At 39.4% G+C, this 16,890-nt stretch overlaps 1 protein-coding gene across 3 annotated transcripts in view; it reads right to left on the bottom strand.

Moving 5' to 3' along the window:
- LOC307198595 (uncharacterized protein) overlaps positions 1 to 16,890 on the bottom strand; it is a 298,263-nt gene that overhangs the window by 280,354 nt on the left and 1,019 nt on the right. The window lies entirely within an intron of this gene.

Raw genomic sequence — 16,890 nt, 5'->3', positions numbered from 1 at the left:
CACCCCTTTATATGGCCCTACATATCAGAGGGAAAAGACCCAGCTCCACCCATGAGAGGGCAGGCACCTGTCCTCCCACCAGGAAGCCTACACAAGTCCCTGGGCCAACCTCACCCACCAGGGAGCAGAAACCAGAAACAAGAGGAACTATGATCCTGCAGCCTGTGGAAAGGAGACCACAAACACAGAAGGTTAGACAAAATGAGGAGACAAAGAAATGTGTTGTAGATGAAAGAACAAGACAAAACCCCACAAAAACAATTAAATGAAGAAGAGATAGGCAATCTACCTGAAAAACTTTAGAGTAATAATAGTAAAGCTGATTTACTTTATTATTGTTCTATTTTTATTTTTTTGCCACCCTACGCAGCTTGTGGGATCTTGGTTCGCAAGCCGGGTGTCAGGCCAAGGATCCTGAGGTGGGAGTTCCATGTTGGAACCACTGTACTACAAGAGAAACTCAGACCCCAGGGAATATTCATCAGAGTGAGATGAGGTCTCATAGAGGTCCTCATCTCAATACCAAGACCCAGCTCTACCCAACAGCCTACAAACTCTAGTGTTGGAAGCCTCAGGCCAAACAACCAGTAAGACAGGAACACAATCCCACTCATAAAAATAAAAAAAAAAAAAGAGAGAGAGAGAGAGAGAGATGGCAAAAAAATATCTCACAGATGAAGGAACAAGGTAAAAACCTACAAGAGCAAATAAATGAAGAGGAAATAGGCAATCTACCTGTAAAAGAATTCAGAGTAATGATAGTAAAGATGATCCAGAATCTCGGAAATAGAATGGAGTCATGGATTGAGAAAATACAAGAAATGTTTAACAAAGATCTAGAATAACTAAAGAACAAGGAAACAGAGATGAACAACACAATAACTGAAATAAAAATACACCAGAAGGAATCAGTAACAGAATAACTGAGGCAGAATGAATAAGCGAGCTGGAAGACAAAAGGGTGGAAATAACTGCCAAGGAGCAGAATAAAGAAAAAAGACTTAAAAGATTGAAGACAAACTAAGAGACTTCTGGTATAACACTAAATGCACTAACATTCGAATTATAGGGGTCTCAGAAGAATAAAAGAAAAAGAAAGGGTCTGAGAAAACATTTGAAGAGATCAGAGTCAAAAACTTCCCTAACATGGGAAAGGAAATAGTCACCAAAGTCAAGGAAGAACAGAGAGTCCCATACACTCTAGACAGAAACACACCAAGACATACATTAATAAAACTAACAAAAATTAAATTCAAAGAAAAAAGTAGCAAGGGGGAAAAAATAACATATAAAGGAATCCCCAAAGGTTATCAGCTGATTTTTCAGCAGAAACTCTGGAGGCCAGAAGAGAGTGGCAGGATATATTTAAGGTGATGAAAGAGAAAAACCTACAACCAAGATTACTCTACCTAGCAAGGATCTCATTCAGATTCAATGGATAAACAAAAGCTTTTCAGAAAAGCAAAAGCTAAGAGAATTCAGCAACACCAAAGCAGCTTTACAACAAAAGCTAAAGAAAATTCTCTAGGTGGGAAACACAAGAGAAGAAAAAGACCCATAAAACCAATCCCCAAACAATTAAGAAAATGGCAATAAGAACATACATATATTCATATAACCTTGAATTTAAATGGATTAAATGCCACAACCAAAAGACACAGACTGGCTGAATGGATAAAAAATAAGACCCATAGATATGCTGTCTAGAAGAGACCCACTTCAACCTAGGGACACATACAGACTGAAGGAGAAGAGATAGAAAAAGATATTCCATACAAATGGAAATCAAAAGGAAGCTGGAGTAGCAGTACTCGTATCCGATAAAATAAACTTTAAAATAAAGACTATTACAAGAGACAAAGAAAGACACTACATAATTATCAAAGGATCAATCCAAGAAGAAGATATAACAAATATAAATATTTATGCACCCAAGATAAGAGCACTTCAATACATAAGGCAAATGCTAACAACCATCAAAGTAGAAATTGACAGTAACACGATAATTGTAGGGGACTTTAACACACCATTTACACAAATGGACAGATCATAGAAACAGAAAATAAAGAAGGAAACACAATCTTTAAATGACACAATAGACCAGATAGATTCAATTGATATTTATAGAGCATTCCACCTGATAGTGGCAGAATACACTCTCTCAAGTGTACATGAAACATTCTCCAGGATACATCACATCTTGAGTCACAAATCAAGCCTCAAAAAATTTAAGAAAATTGAAATTGTATCAAGCATCTTTTCTGACCACAACACTATGAGATTGGAAACCAATTACAGGAAAAAAACTGTAAAAAACACAAATACATGGAGACTAAACAGTGCACCACTAAATAATCAAGAGATCGCTGAAGAAACCAAAGAAGAAATTTAAAAATACCTAGAAAAAAATGACAATGAAAACATGATGATCCAAAACCTATGGGATTCAGCAAAAGCAGTTCTAAGAGGAAAGGTTATAGCAATTCAATCTCACCTCAAGAAACAAGAAAAATCTCAAATAAAAAATCTAACCCTACACTTAAAACAACTGGAGAAAGAACAACAAAGAAAACCCAAAGTCAGTAGAGGGAAAGAAATCATAAAGGTCAAAGAAGAAATAAAGGAAATAGAATCAAAGAAAACAACAGCAAAGATCAATAAAACTAATAGCTGGTTCTTTGAGAAGATAAACAAAATTGATAAACCCTTAGTCAGACTCATCAAGAATAAAAGGGAGAGGACACAAGTCAATAAAATTAGAAATGAAAAGGGACAAATCACAACTGACACCGGAGAAATACAAAGGATCATAAGAGACTACTACAAACAACTATATGCCAACAAAATGGACAGCCACAAAGAAATGGACAAATTCTTGGAAAGGTACAATTTTCCAAGACTGAAACAGGAAGAATTAGAAAATATCAACAGACCTATCACAAGTAATGAAATTGAAACTGTAATTAAAATTCTTCCAAAAAATCAAAGTCCAGGACCAGGTGGCTACACAGGCAAATTCTATCAAACATTTAGAGAAGAGCTAAAACTGATCCTTCTCAAACTGTTCCAAAACACTGTAGAGGAAGGAACACTCCCAAATTCATTCCACAAAGCAACCATCACCCTGATATCCTTCCAGAAAAAGATATCACAAAAAAAAGAAAATTGTAGACCAATATCATTGATGAACATTGATGCAAAAATCCTGAACAAAAAAGTAGCAAACAGAACCCAACAACACATGAAAAGGATCATCTACCATGATCAAGTGGGATTTATACCAGGTATGCAAGGATTCTTCAATATATGCAAATCAATCAATTGGATTACAACCACATTAACAAATTAAGGAATAAAAACCATGTGGTCATCTCAATAGATTCAGAAAGAGCTTCTGAGAAAATTGAACACTGATTTATTATAAAAGAACTCTCCAGAATATGGACATAGAGGGAACCTACCTCAACATAATAAAGGCCATATATGACAAACCCACAGCAAGCATCACACTCAATAGTGAAAAACTGAAAGCATTTCCTCTAAGATCAGGAACAAGACAAGGATGTCCACTCTCACCACTCTTATTCAAAATAGTTTTGGAAGTCCTATCCATGGCAATCAGAGAAGAAAAAGAAATAAAATGATACAAATTGGAAAAGAGGAAGTAAAACTGTCACTGTTTATGGATGACATGATACTATACATAGAAAATCCTAAAGATGCCACCAGAAAACTACTAGAACTAATCAATGAATTTGGTAAGGTTGCTGGATACAAAATTAATGCACAGAAATTTCTGGCATTCCTACACACCAACAATGAAAAATCAGATAGAGAAATTAAGGAAACAATCACATTTACCATCACAACAGAAAAAATAAAATACCTAGGAATAAACCTGCCTAAGGAGGCGAAAGACTTTTATTCAGAAAACTATAAAACACTGATGAAAGAAATCAAAGATGACATAAACAGATGGAGAAATATACCATGTTCTTGGACTGGAAGAATCAATATTGTCAAAATGACTGTACTAGCCAATGCAATCTACAACCTTCAAATAAATTCTTCACAGAATTAGAACAAAAAATTTTACAATTCGTATGGAAACAAAAAAGACCCCGAACCGCCAAGGCAATTGAGAAAGAAAAACAGAGTGAAGGAATCAGGCTCCCTGACTTCAAACTATACCAGAAAGCTACAGTAATCAAGACAGTATGGTACTGGCACAAAAACAGAAATATAGATCAATGGTACAGGATAGAATGCCCAGAGATAAACCCACACATATATGGTCACCTAATTTATGACAAGAGAGGCAAGAATATAATGGAGAAAGGACAGGCTCTTCAATAAGTGGTGCTGCGAAAACTGGACAGCTACATGTAAAAGAATGAAATTAGAACACTACTGAACACCATACACAAAAATAAACTCAAAATGGATTAAAGACCTAAAAGTAAGACGAGACACTGTAAAACTCTTAGAGGAAAATATAAGAAAACACTCTTTGACATAAACCACAGCAAGATCTTTTTTGACCCACCTTCTAGAGTAATGGAAATAAAAAACAAAAATAAACAAATGGAGCCTAATGAAACTTAAAAGCTTTTGCACAGCAAAGGAAACGATAAACAAGACAAAAAGATAACCCTCAGAATGGGAGAAAATATTTGCAAATGAAACAATGGACAAAGGATTAATCTCCAAAATATACAAACAGCTCATGGAGCTCAATATCAAAAAAACAAACAATCCAATTAAAAAATGGGCTGAAGACCTAAATAGACATTTCACCAAGGAAGACATACAGATGGCCAAGAGGCACATGAAAAGCTGCTCAACATCACTAATTATTAGAGAAATGCAAATCAAAACTACAATGAGGTATCACCTCACGCTGGTCAGAATGGCCATTATCAAAGAATCTAAAAACAATAAATGCTGGAAAGGGTGCAGTGAAAAGGGAACCCTCCTGCACTGTTTGTGGGAATGTAAATTGATAGAATCACTATGGGAAACAGTATGGAGGTTCCTTAAAAAACTAAAAATAGAACTCCCATATGACCCAGCAAGCCCACTACTGGGCATATACACTGAGAAAACCATAATTCAGAAAGAGATATGTACCACAGTGTTCATTGCAGCACTATTTACAGTAGCCAGGACATGGAACCAACCTAAATGTCCATCTACAGATGAATGGATAAAGAAGATGTGGCTCATATATACAATAGAATATTACTCAGCTATAAAAAGAAACAAGGGCTCCCTGGTGGAGCAGTGGTTAAGAATCCACCTGACAATGCAGGGGACGTGGGTTTGAGCCCTGGTCTGGGAAGATCCCACATGCCATGGAGCAACTAAGCCCATGCTCCACAACAACTGAGCCTGTGCTCTGGAGCCCATGAGCCACAATGACTGAGCCCACCCACCACAACTACTGAAGCCTGCATGCTTAGACCCAGTGTTCCACAACAGAGAAACCACCGCAATGAGAAGCTCACGTACTGCAATGAAGAGTAGCCCCCACTAGCCACAACTAGAGAAAGCCCGCATGCAGCAATGAAGAACCAATGCAGCCAAAATTAATAAATAAAAGAAATGTTTTAAAAGAAGGAAAAGAAATGAAATTGAGTTAATTGTAGTGAGGTGGATGGACCTAGAATCTCTAGTCATACAGAGTGAAGTCAGAAAAAGAAAAACAAATACCGTATTGTAATGCATATATATGGAATCTAAAAAAAAAAAAAATGGTACTTATGAATCTAGTTACAGGGCAGGAATAAAGACGTAGACCTAGAGAATGGACTTGAGGACATGGGGTGGGAGGGGGAAGCTGGGATGAAGTGAGAGTAACATCAACATATATACACTACCAAATGTAAAATAGTTAGCTAGTTGGAAGCAGGAGCATAGCACAGGGAGATCAGCTGAGTGATTTGCGATGACCTAGATGGGTGGAATAGGGAGGATGGGAGGGAGGCTCAAGAAGGAGGGGTTATGGGGACATATGTATGCATATGGCTGATTCACACTGTGTACAACAGAAACTAATACAGCATTGTGAAGCAATTATACTCCAGTAAAGATCTATTAAAAAATTATATATATATAATATATATATTATATATATATACTCCAGTAAAGATCTATTAAAAAATTAAATATATATATATTTAATTTTATATGTTATATTTTTTATATATATATATTTTATATATAATATATATATAATAATATTATATATATATTATATATATAATATATATATATATACTCCAGTAAAGATCTATTAAGAAAATTAAATATATATATATTATATATATTATATATATATATTATATAAATGCCCCCAACATAGGAGCACCTGAGTATATAAGGTAAATGCTAACAGCCATAAAAGGGGAAATCCACAGTAACACAATAAGAGTGGGGGACTTTAACAGCCCACTTACACCAATGGACGGAACATCCAGATAGAAAATTAATAAGGAAACACAAGCCTCAAATGGCACATGAGACCAGATAGACTTAACTGATATCTAAAAGCAGTGGAATGCTTTCTTCTCAAGTGCACCTGGAACATTCCCCAGGATAGATCACATCTTGGGCCACAAATCATGTCTTGGTAAATTTAAGAAAATTGGAATCATATCAAGCATCTTTTCTGACCACAACGCTATGAGATTAGAAATCAATTACAGGAAAAAAAATGTAAAAATCACAAACACATGGAGACTAAATAATATGTTACTAAACAACCAATGGATCACTGAAGAAATCAAAAAATACCTAGAGGGCTTCCCTGGTGGCGCAGCGGTTGAGAGTCCGCCTGCCGATGCAGGGGACACGGGTTCGTGCCCCGGTCCAGGAAGATCCCACATGCCGCGGAGCGGCTGGGCCTGTGAGCCATGGCCACTGAGCCTGCGCGTCTGGAGCCTGTGCTCCGCAACGGGAGAGGCCACAACAGTGAGAGGCCCGCATGCCGCAAAAAAAAAAAAAAAAGAAAGAAAAAAAACAATACCTAGAAAAAAATGACAACAAAAACACGACAATCCAAAACTTATGAGATGCAGCAAAAGCAGTTCTAAGAGGGAACTCAGAAAACAAGAAAAATCTCAAGTAAACAACCTAACCTTACACCTAAATCAACTGGAGAAAGAAGAACAATCAAAACCTAAAGTTAGTAGAAAGAAAGATATCATAAAGATCAGAGCAGAAATAAATGAAATAGAGATGAAGGAAACAATAGCAAAGATCAATGAAACTAAAAGCTGGTTCTTTGAGGAGATTAACAAAATTGATAAAACTTTAGCCAGACTCGTTAAGAAAAAAAAGGAGAGAATTCAAATAAATAAAATCAGAAATGAAAAAGAAGGTACATCTGACACCACAGAAATATGAAGGATCATAAGAGACTACTGCAACCAACTATATGCTGGTAAAATGGACAACCTCAAAGAAATGGACAAATTCTTAGAAAGGTACAAACTTCCAGGACTGAAACAGGAATAAATAGAAGACATGAACAGACCAATCACAGATAATGAAATTGAAACTGTGATCTTAAAACTTCCAACAAACGAAAGTCCAGGACCAGAAGATTTCACAGGTGAATTCTCTCAAACATTTAGAGAAGAGTTAACACCCATCCTTCTCAAACTCTTCCAAAAAATTGCAGAGGAAGGAACACTCTCAAGATCATTCTATGAGACCACCATCACCCTAATACCGAAACCAGACAAAGATATCACAAAAAAAGAAAATTACAGACCAATATGACTGATGAACATAGATGCAAAAATCCTTAACAAAATACTAGCAAATAGAATCCAACAACACATTGAAAAGATCATAGACCATGATGAAGTGGGACTTATCCCAGGGATGCAAGGATTCTTGAATATACACAAATCAATAAGTGTGATACACCACATTAACAAATTAAACAATAAAAACTATATGATCATCTCAATAGATGCAGGAAAAGCTTTTGACAAAATTCAACACACATTTAGGGTTTACTATAAAAACTCTACAAAAGTGAGCATAGAGGGAATATACCTCAACACAATAAAGGCCATATATGACAAACCCACAGAAAACATCATTCTCAATGGTGAAAAACTGAAAGGATTTCCCCTGAGATTGGGAACAAGACAAGGATGTCCACTCTTTCTACTTTTATTCAACATAATTTTGGAAGTCATAGCCATGGCAATCAGAGAAGAAAAATAAATAAAAGGAATCCAAATTGGAAAAGAAGTAAAACTGTCACTGTTTGCAGATGACATGATACTATACAGTAAGTCCCCTACATAGGAACCTTCAAGTTGTGAACTCTCAAAGGTGTAAATGTGTGTTTGCATGTCCAATCACATAAATTAGTGCACGTGTCTGGCACCATCTATGGTGAGATAAAAAGAGCTACTACCCAGACACCACTGGATTGTTTTTTCAGAGGGTAGATAGAATTGAATCCAGCAAGGAACCAGAACCTGTGCCATCAACGTCAGGCATAAGTGAAATTGCAGCTTGCCCTCCATCTCCTATTGCTGACAATCCTTCAGCTCTACCATCTCCCACCTCCTCTCCCTCCTCCAGGTAGTAACCCTTCTTTCCTGTTCACTTGATGCCGGCTCCATATGCCAGCTGTTGTACTGTACTACTGTACTTTTCAAGGTACTGTCATGTAAGATTAAGATTTTTTTCTTTATTTTTTGTGTTTGTTTTTATGTATTATTTGTGTGAAAAAGTATTATAAACTTACTACAGTATAGTACTATATAGCCGATTGTGTTAGTTCGGTACCTAGGCTAAATTTATTGGACTTATGAACAAATTGGACTTACGAATGCACTCTTGGAACAGAACTCATTCGTATGTAGGGGACTTACTGTACACAGGGAATTCTAAAGATGCTACTAGAAAACTACTGAAGTGCATCAATGAATTTGGTAAATTTGCAGGATACAAAATTAATGCACAGAAATCTCTTGCATTCCTATGCACTAAACATGAAAGGTCAGAAAGTGAAATTAAGGAAACAATTCCATTTACCATCACACCATAAAGATAAAATACCTAGGAATAAACCGACCTGAGGAGGCAAAAGACCTGTACTCAGAAAACTATAAGATACTGATGAAAGAAATCAAAGACGACAGAAGCAGATGGAGAGATATACCATGTTCTTGGATTGGAAGAATCAATATTGTCAAAATGACAATACTACCCAAAGTAATCTGCAGATTCAATGCAATCCCTATCAAATTACCAATAGCATTTTTCACAGAATCAGAACAAAACTTTTTATGATTTGTATGGAAACACAGAAGACCCTGAATAGCCAAGGCAATCTTGAGAAAGAAAGACAGCTGAAGGAATCAGCCTCTCTGACTTCAGACTATACTACAGGGCTACATTAATCAAAAAAGTATGGTACTGGCACAAAAACAGAAATATAGATAAATGGAACAGGATAGAAAATCCAGAGATAAACCCATGCACATATGGTCACCTATTCTATGACGAAGGAGGCAAGAAAATACACTGGAGAAAAGACTATCTTCAATAAGTGGTACTGGGAAACTGAACAGCTACATGTAGAAGAATTAAATTAGAACATTCTCTAACACCATACACAAAAATAAAGTCAAAATGGATTAAAGACCTAAATGTAAGACCGGATACTATAAAACTCTTAGAGGAAAACATAGGCAGAACATTCTCCGACGTAAATCACAGCAAGATCTTTTCTGATCCACCTCCAAGAGTAATGAAAATAAAAACAAAAATAAACAAATGGGACCTAATTAAACTTGAAAGCTTTTGCACAGCAAAGGAAACCATGAACAAGATGAAAAGAAAACCCACAGAATGGGAGAAAATATTTGCAAACTAAGCAGCCGACAAGACATTAATCTCTAAAACATACAAACAGCTCATGCAGCTCAATATCAAAAAAACAAACAACCCAATTGAAGATCTAAATAGAGATTTCTCTGACATACAGATGGCTATCATATTAGATAACTAATATGATAACAGTTACCATATTAGATGACTAATAAGAACCTACTGGGGACCCTATTCAATACTCTGTAATGACCTATATAGGAATAGAATCTAAAAAAGAGTGGATATATGTGTATATATAACTGAATCACTTTGCTGTACAGCAGAAACTAACACAACATTGTAAATCAACTATACTCCAATAAAAAAATTAATTAAAGTAAAAGAGATCAATTCTCCAGAAGACATAACAATCCTAAATGTGTATGCACCTAACAGTAGAGCATTAAAATATATGAGACAAAAACTGATACTGCAAGGAGAAATAGACAAATCCAATAATATAGTTGGACACTTCAACACATTTTTGTTAATAATTGATACTTCAAGCAGGCTGAAAATCAGTAAGACTACAGATGACCTGAATAGCACTATCAATCAACTTGAACTGATTGACATTTATAGAATATTCCATGAAACAACAGCAAAATACACATTCTTTTCAATCTCACATGGAACATTCTGGGCAATTAACAAATTCAAAAAAATAGAAGTCATACAAAATATGTCCTCATACCACAATGGAATTAAACTAGAAATTAACACAGAAAGATAGCCAGAAATTAAACAACACACTTCTAAGTAAATCATGAGTCAAAAAAGTCATCTCAACAGAAAATTTTAAAATATTATTAACTAAATGAAAATTAACCTACTTATCAAAATTTGTAGGATGCAGCTAAAGCAAAACTTAGAAGGAGTTTTGTAGCATTAAATGTATATTTTAGAAAAGTCAAAAGTTCTAATACCAATAACCTCAGCTTTCACCTTAGCGAACTAGAGAAAGAAGAGTAAATTAAAACCAAAGCAAGCAAAGGCAAGGAAATAATTTTAAAATTAGAGCAAAAATCAACAAAATGAAAACAGAAAAACAAAAGAGAAATTCAACAAAATTAAAAGCTAGTTACCAGTATCAGAAGTGAAAGAAGGGGCATCTTTATAGACCCCACAGTCCTTAAAAAGCTAATAAGGAATACTACAAAGAACTCTACGCTCACAAATTTGATAACTTAGATTAAATGGACCAATTCCTTGAAAACTTAACATGTCCATGAATCTTCTAAGCATCTTGTTTACATACAGATGATGATTCAGGAGATCTAGTATGAGACCTCAGATTCTGCATCTCTAAGGCATTTCCAAGTGATGCGGATGCTGCTGGTCCAGGAATCACCCTTTGAATAGCAATGATTCAGAAGACCAAATAGAATGTTTTGCTTGATTTCACAATGCCCAAAAGTGATGTGAATACTGCCAAATTCCAGGTGTTCTGGAGATTTTTTAATTGATTGTCTTTAATTGATTTTTAATTGATTGCCTTTAATTGATTTTTAAATTGCTAATTTAATTGATTCATGTTCAGGTCTTTCAAGGTTTTTTCCTTTGTTTTTGTTGGCTTTCCTTTTGGGTTTTTAGAACCTCACCAACAATAATGCCTGACAGACAGAAGACTGAAGGCAGTCTTACTTTTCATCAAAGTCATACAGTCCTTCAAAATTGGGAGAAAGGGAAGGTTGAAAAATTTATAGGCCTTCAGAGACTACTTCAGTCTTTAGATTGTTTTTTTCCCCAACCTCAGTGACCAAAATAAAATTATAATGCCATGGCTATGTCTAAATTACCTGGGTTAAGCTAAGTTCTACTATATAATAAACAGGTTATTACCTTTTAAGGAAAAGAAATGCAATATTGAAGAACGCAAACCCCTTAATGGGGTTCAGTCACGTATCCTGTCCAGATGGTCCCAACAACACATGCTTTCTCAAGACTGTGCCCTTGAAACACCTCCCACTGTGGGAACGGTGGGCAGAATGTATATTCCAGGGACAGGGAGAGGATGAGGAGTTTCCAATTGCCTGGGTCCAGTTCAGTGGTCACATCCTCTTGGTCACCTCCTCCAACACTCCAACCCTCATGACTAGCCCTAACCGTCTTACATGCCCCCACCTCTTCCACAATGTGCCCTGAGAGCATAGCAAGGTGTTTCAATAGCATGGAGGTGGCTTGTTTGGCAGCTATCTGACTGCACTGGAGGTGGGTACCACAGCAACAATATAAGCACATGCAAGAGAAAACATAGATTAAGATGAATCCCAAAATAAGTAACAATTTTCCCACATAAAGGCCCATGATCCAAATCACTGATTTGTAAGTCCCTTAGGCCAAGGGTCAGATCACTCAGGTCATTCACTTGTGTCCTCGTGTGATTTAGTAAAGATGATACATTAGCAGACTCATAACATTCTTTCTGGATAATGGCAAGGTGCCTCCTTGCGAGGCAATAAAAATGTCCAAGTATATTCTATTTTGGAGGACAGCTTTTCTCATTAGAGACAGTTTAGTGTTCAGTAAAGACAGGCTTTGCCAGCTATCATTTAAGGCTTGTTGGGTGAATTTAGTAAAGGCTTCTATGTGTGCTATAATGTTCTCCAAGCCAACAGAAGGGGCAAAGGCAGTGGCCAAATGATCGTGCCAGTGGAAAATAGAATGTGCCCATCTGGCCTTAGGGAGAGGGAAGTTTGCAAGTTTGGTACTGTGGGGCACGTTCTCCCCTGCACCCAGGGAAAACCCAGAGTTAAGTAGCCCAACCACCCAAGTTAAAGTCACAGCCAAATATTTGTGTCATACAACCATTCAGTCCCATTCAGGGCTAGTAATAAATTATTATTTTAGACCTGGACAGCATGATCAGTCAGTGCCAAACCAGTCATGACAGAATGACTGCACAGTTCCAGTGATATTCATCCCATATTCCTTGTACAATTGGGTTGGTTCTGTTTGGAGTAATTTTTTCTGTTCCCAGCTTAGGGGTGCCTGGGTGCTCAAGTGTCCATAACCTGGGGTGAACTACATGAACCCATCCCAAATCTGAGTGTAGCAACCCTGGCTTTGATGGTGGTATTTTTAGGACCCTTCCAATCAGCAGTTTGGTGGACTCTCTGTATAGTTTGATTGACAGAAAAAGAGTACACATGCCCAGAGTTATTGATCATGTGTGCCACAGGCCAGGGTTCTGGATCAGTATGGCTGATAACAGATGAATTAAAAGTACTAGTCCTAGCTTGTTCTTCCTTAATGTACTGTGTTAGGGCCTTCCAGTCCCCTCCCTGGGGTGATGACACCCTCCATGGCAATCCTGAAGAGCTAGAGAGGGGCAGCTGCCTACATACCTAACAGTTGGATTGATTACTTTGCCGGGCATACAAGTGAGCCCACCACAGAAAGGCATTTCCATCAGGTGCCTATCCAGACACCACAGGAACATAAGAAGTTTAAGGTCAAAAAGACAGACATTTAGTAGAAACCTGTATGGAAATGTCTTCCCTTTCTATAAGGACTACACTTGTGGCCTGACCCTTGGATGTTAATGTAGCTGCAGCTTTAGGAACTTGACATGGTTGTGCAAACCATACATGTTGACTGGAGGAATCAGTTGCTGTCAGATGTGAGGAAGTGGACCGGGGGGCAGGATAAGGCAGAAGAGGACCCCTATCCTCTCCTCTCTTTCAATGGTGTGTGTTCCATTCCAGGTATAGTGTGTTTCTAAAGGTCCAGCTTACAGCAGGACGACAGGATCCCAGTGGAGGCTGACTAGTTCCCCTTCACCCAGGAGTGTGAAGTAACTCTCCCATCCCTGTGGGTATGCCCCATTACAAATTCCAGTAGATACGCCTTTCCGAGGTGTGATGGGGCTTGGTGTTCTCAGCAGCACGTTGATCCACAATAAGAGTCAGGGCAATGGCCATCTCCCGAGACTTCCATACCTTTAAGGCATTGGCTATCGCAGCAGGGGTCCCCAGTCTGACACATGGGGCAACAGGCCCTACTGGCTGATCCTTCAAATGTATTAAAGCCTAGGACAGTACTTTAGTCTACCCAGCAAAGGTGCTTTACTTGTTAGTAATTTAATCTGTTGCTTTAATATTTCATTCTTCCTTTTTACCAATGCTGCTGCTTGTGGGATCTAGGGGAGATGGAACTTCCACTCAATGTCATGTTCTTTTGCCCATTCTTGTACATCATGACCTTTGAAATGTGATGTCCACTCACTGTCTAGTCAATGAGGGTATCTGTCCGTGGTACTCAGCTTCTCTAATCCCCTAATGGTGGCAGCCTGGTTTGAGTGGCAACAGAAGAAAGGCCAGATGCAGTGACCACACAAACCAAGGCATGTTTAAAACCCTTACTTGGAGGGAGTGGCCAATATAATCAATTTGCAATCCCTCACTGGTTGGGAACTCTGGTGAATGGCCACAGACTCCTTTTGCAGTTTGTTGTCTTGGGAGTTGTTTAGAACACACAGGATATGCTGTTACTGAATTAAACCAGTCATTATATTTTGAGGGCAATCCAGCACACTTGGCAATATGCCACCCAGGCACTGCAGTGACTGCTCTTTCTATGCACCCAGTCTGCTGTATCTACTAAGGGTCAGTTGCTAGAGCTTGTACCCAAGCTTCCTAACTGCCAGGGAATGTCAGTGCTTTACGAGGTGGGACTTTGGAAGACAGGGCTGCCTCAGGCTCTTGCAGATGAACCCAGATGTCCTTCCATATATCCTGACTCCACATGGCTTATTCATGGTCATTCACCCCTCAGCTTCCTCTTGTTCAAGCTATAGGATTAATCCCTTTAGAACATCCCAGCTGTCAATGTAAAGAGTTAACAGCCGGTGCTCATGAGTGATCACCAGCCAAAGTGCTCTGAGTTCAGCCCACTGGCTGCTGTGGTTCATTCCTCTTTCCATCCAGATGGTGTCAGTGTTGGGCTGAACAGTGACTGCAGTCCACATGGGCTGATTGCCCTGACTAGTTTCATCTGTGTACCAGGCATGCGAGGAAATTTCCCCCATTCGCTTTCTACAGGCTGCAGGGGCTGCCACAGAAATAGGGGAGAGGGCATCTGGAGGATCCACATACCCTTCAAGGCCTAGTAGCACCCACATATCTAGAGACAGTGGGCTGGCAGAAGGGTGCTCCTCTGATGTAAAAAGGCTGCCACTTAGAGTGGGAGGTTGAGCCATGGCAGAGGTGGGTCGATGGAAAATGTTCTCAACCTACCCCTTGATAGGAAGGGATGTTCTCGCCTTCGTGAGAGGCTCTGCCTGGGGGAGTGCTGTGTACACTGCCAGGAGCTGTTACTCTATTGGGTACATGGGGTTTCTGCCCCCTTCCAGAGCTGAGACCAAAATCCTAGGAGGACTCTCTCCTGTTGCCACAGTGCCCAGCCCATACCTTGCAGAGCCACATAAACACCAAACTCAAAGGGCAGCCCTACTTGGGAGACGCCCAGAGCTTTCATCTGCTTCACTAGTATTCTTCCTTCTCAAAGGTGGCTTGCTGCTCTGATCCCCAGTCCCACAAATGCCCTTTCTTTACCAAGTGGCATAAGGGATGGAGCACTGTGCCTGGTGGGGAATAAACATCCTCCAAACCCCAAATCCCTACAGAGGCTTGCACCTCTTTTGTGTTCTTAGGGGTTGGACAGGCTTGTACTTTATCAATCACAGCTTCTGAGACAATGGGAAGCTTACCCAACCACATGACTCCCAAAAACTTTATGGCGGTGCCTGGGCCTTGAATTTTCTGTGGGTTCATCGCCCATCCTTTCCCTCACAGCTGTTCCAGTAAAGTCTGCAGAGTGTCCTGCAGCAGAGGCAAGTCTTCACAGGTTAACATAGTATCGTTGATGTAGTGGACCCATCTTCCTGATGTGGAGAAGGAGAACAGGGACAGGTCTAGGGTTCCCATCCCATGACATGCGGCAGCCTTGGGGAAGCACTTGAAAGGTGCATTTTTGTCCCTCCCTTGTGAAGGCAAAATGATCTTGTGACTTAGTGGCCCAAGGTGAACTAAAAAAGGCAACACAGCATGGTATCTTCCTAGGGCCATGCCAAGGTTTCTAAGATGAGGTCAGTTGGGCACAGCTGCACAGATGGGGCCCCACCTTGTTCAATTCTCGGTGGCCCATGGCCAGTCACCGTGAGCCATCTGACATTTTTACTGACCATACCAGCTGTTGAAAGTGTCATGGGCAGGGCATACAATACCCACTGGGTTGACGGTGCCGAGGGGATGAGGAAACCTCTGCAGTTGAACATGTATTAGAGCACATTAGGCTCCACTATCAACTAGAGCCATCACCTTTTGTTTATTTCTAGGGGACCAGTGAATAGTGAACACCACATGAGACCTCTGATTGTCTCCAACTGCTCTCACCTGGAGGCGATCTTGGTCTGCATCCTATACCTGGGGCATGGGAGACACCCACTCCAAACAGGACTGTGTCCCTGCAGCCTCTGCGGGAACAGGCAGGGCATCAGGGAAGAAAAGGGCAGGTGGGACAGTTCTGAGCTGTCCTTCAGGTTTTAAGGCTTTGCACAGGCCTACCAACCCAGATTTGGGTTGGCGGTCTATCTTCTCAGGTGGGGTCCTCGCAGCAAGGAGATCAAACCACATTTGCCTCCAAGTTAATTTTACGGGACACTTTAGAGCCAGTTGGGATAGGCTTTTGGCTTTTAGAGCTCCCTCTCTGTCTTGGGTCTTTCCCACAGCCCATACCCGTCCCCAGGATTTGTCAGTTTCCCCCATATCAGCAATGCATTGCCCAAAGTCATAAATGTCTTGTCCCACTACTGGGCTCAGCATGGGTATGAGTGTCCTATACCAGGTGCTGGGAGCAGGCTGGACTATCTTGGCCCTCATCCCTGTAGTGAATGTGGCCTGATCAAGGTCTTCAAAGACAGGGCCATAGGTGACTCATCTCATTCCCAACTCCCTAAGAATTTGCCATATCTCCTCTATTTCCAGG

Source organism: Stenella coeruleoalba, assembly GCF_951394435.1.
Source record: "Stenella coeruleoalba genome assembly, chromosome: 15".
Lineage (NCBI taxonomy): Eukaryota > Metazoa > Chordata > Mammalia > Artiodactyla > Delphinidae > Stenella > Stenella coeruleoalba.
Note: the sequence above shows the minus strand (reverse complement) of the source record. Positions and strands in the feature narration are given on the sequence as shown.